Below are 2,624 nucleotides of genomic sequence, written 5' to 3' on the forward strand. Positions count from 1 at the left end.
CCGCCGGGAAGCGCTCCCGGGCCGAGGCCGGAGCCGGGGCCGAGGCCCGCGCCTCAGCCCGAGCGGAACCGCGCTGTCGCCGCCGCCCCGAAGCGCGCGGGGGCAGAGAACGGCCTCACGGCTCCCGCCCGACATCCCATAATAACCGGGCCGCTCACCTTAGCCACAGACGGGTCGGCCGCCCCGGCTCGCCGCAGCGCCGAGAGGAAGCCGGAAGTTCCGGGGTGGGGCAGCCCCGCTGAACCATGGGACGTAGAGTCCTGACCCATTTCCGCACTGCCGTTCCCACAATGCAGTGCGGGGCACACCGTGGCCTAATGCCCTAGCTACCTCAGCGTAAGCTGAGCAGAAAGCGAACTATATTTCCCAGAATGCTTTGCGGGGCCTAGGGCTTCCCCTGGAGGCACACTGGGAGGTGTAGTTTAGAGGCCTGACACCCGGGTTGGTGGTCGCAGAGCCGGCCCTGGCGGTGTTCAGTGCGGGGAGAGGGAGGCAGGGCTGTCTCCTGCCTGCTGCCGGGGAGGTGCAGGGGGACAGTGAAGACAGGGTATAGTACAGGTTAGGGGCCTTGGCTGGCGTGTTGGAAACCTGACGAGCTGGATCCCGGTAGCTCTGGAAACGTGGCCAGAGCCTATGGACACCAGGAAGTGACAAGCAGCAGCAGCATAACAGATTAAGCAGATCCCCGTGCACCTACAGACACTTGGGCTTTGATGGACCGAACTCTAATTCAGTCAGGAGGCTGCTGTGTCTGACCCCCGCCCCAGAGACCTTTGATGAGCACTAGCACGTGGCTCTGCTTTTCACTGATATTCCATAGACGGACTGGCACAATGCTGTTACTGCGTGCCACAAACATTACCTATGTATTTGGATACTCTGGATGATATAACATTTCCAGCAAGTGACTTCCCCTGATTTATCTCTCCCTATTCTTTTCTGGGGATCTTGCCAATTATCAGAGCTTCCCCATGCTGGGATGGATAATTAGGCCTATTGTGCAGTGAATGGGGCTTCAGTCAGGAGTCCCTTAAGTTACTATAATAATAACAACAACACTTACTTCTATATCTTTCTTCATTAAAGTATCTCAAAAGTGCTTTGCAAACAAGGTCACTATCATTACTCCCTTTTATAGAAGGGGAAACTGAGGCACTGAAATGTGGAGTGACTTACTTAAGATCATCCATCAGAGCACTGGCAGAGTTAGAACCAGAAATCGGGTTTCCTGAAGCCTAATCCAGTGCATAAGCCTAGGGCACATGGTCTCCCTATTGCAGTCCAGGCTGGTAGTATGACGACAGTCCTTGTGATGCAATCCAGTGCAATGCTGAGTTGGATGACACTGTGGAAAAAGCAGTCATGCTTTGAACAGGAAAGTTAACAACAATTTGGAGCACTGTCTATTCTGTTCACTGAATATGGCACAGTCTGGTGGAACATGGAGCGCCTATACATGAGCATGGAGGCTGCTCCAACTCGCTGGAATTCCAGCACATCGGAGCAGACTCAATTAATTAAGTCTGCTGGAACATGGCAATTACTATGCTTCAGGAGCCTCCTGCATCTCATGTATCAGTGACCCTGCGCTTAAAAATAGTAGTGCAGGCACTTTAATTAGAGCAGCACTCAGAGCCACTCCAATTAAAATGCCACCACCCCCAGAGCACATGCAAAAGTGTCCCTTGTGATGGTAATTCAATGGTGCTCAATCTTTTGGTCCTGCAGACCAGAAGAATGGTGCAGGGTTGGTTTGCAGGTCTGCAGGCCAGATCAGGCCATGCACTGCCTCCACCCAGCCTTGTACACCGGGATCCAGCCCTGTACCACACCCCTACTCTGGGATTGGACCCTGGAGTCCCATGCCACACCCCACACACCAGCATCAGGCCCCACACTGCCTTGCATGCCCAATCCAGTATGCAAGGTCAGGCTCTCCAGCCCATTGGGCACCCCTTGAGGGCAAAAATTTGGTAGCAGGAATACTGCTGCCAAATTTCCAGGCTCATGGGGAGTCCTGCAAGTCAGGTCACCCAGCATCGGAGGCTAGATTTGGTTGTGGGCAGGAGGTGAGCACCCCGACCTAGTTAAACATCACGATAGTACAAATTAAGCAGATGCAAAATGTGGCAGTTAAGGTTGCATGAGGCATCGCAATCATTTCCTGACTTTTGAGTGCTCCATTACACAACATTTATGTTATGTTAACATTCTTTTCTGAATGGAAATTCCTAGGCTTATTAAAAAGAAATTAAAATGAAAAAGAAATTCTATATGATATGGAACAGCATCTACAGAAAGAGTAAAGAGCTCCTGCTTTAGTAATTTAACATACAGTGTGTGGCAAAGCATGTTATTGTTGTCTAGCAAAACTATACATCAAGAAAAAGGCTGTTTCACAGTCTTTGAGTTTATGATCCAAAAGCAGGTAAGGGAAATGTTTCCCTCTACTACTGTACATTATTTTCATAGATTTCATAGACATTCAGGGTCGGAAGGGACCATCAAATCCGATCCCCTGCCCTGGGCAGGAAAGAGTGCTGAGGTCAGATGAACCCAGCCAGGTGTTTGTCCAGTCTTCTGTTAAAGACCTCCAGGGTAGGGGAGAGCACCACCTCCCTTGG

At 51.3% G+C, this 2,624-nt stretch overlaps 1 protein-coding gene across 3 annotated transcripts in view; it reads right to left on the reverse strand.

The window, feature by feature from the left end:
- Positions 1-207, reverse strand: part of RBM6 (RNA binding motif protein 6) — a 177,038-nt gene extending 176,831 nt beyond the window's left edge. For 2 of the 3 annotated variants that reach the window (XM_019505132.1, XM_019505133.1), the window contains exon 1: positions 159-207. The gene's annotated coding sequence lies outside the window, so the exon portion shown is untranslated. The remainder of the gene's footprint in view (positions 1-158) is intronic. The other variant, XM_019505131.1, reaches the window with a different exon arrangement.
- Between the last annotated feature and the right edge of the window lie 2,417 nt (positions 208-2,624).

The sequence above is a fragment of the Gavialis gangeticus genome, unplaced genomic scaffold, assembly GCF_001723915.1.
Source record: "Gavialis gangeticus isolate Ggan-Ray unplaced genomic scaffold, GavGan_comp1, whole genome shotgun sequence".
Lineage (NCBI taxonomy): Eukaryota > Metazoa > Chordata > Crocodylia > Gavialidae > Gavialis > Gavialis gangeticus.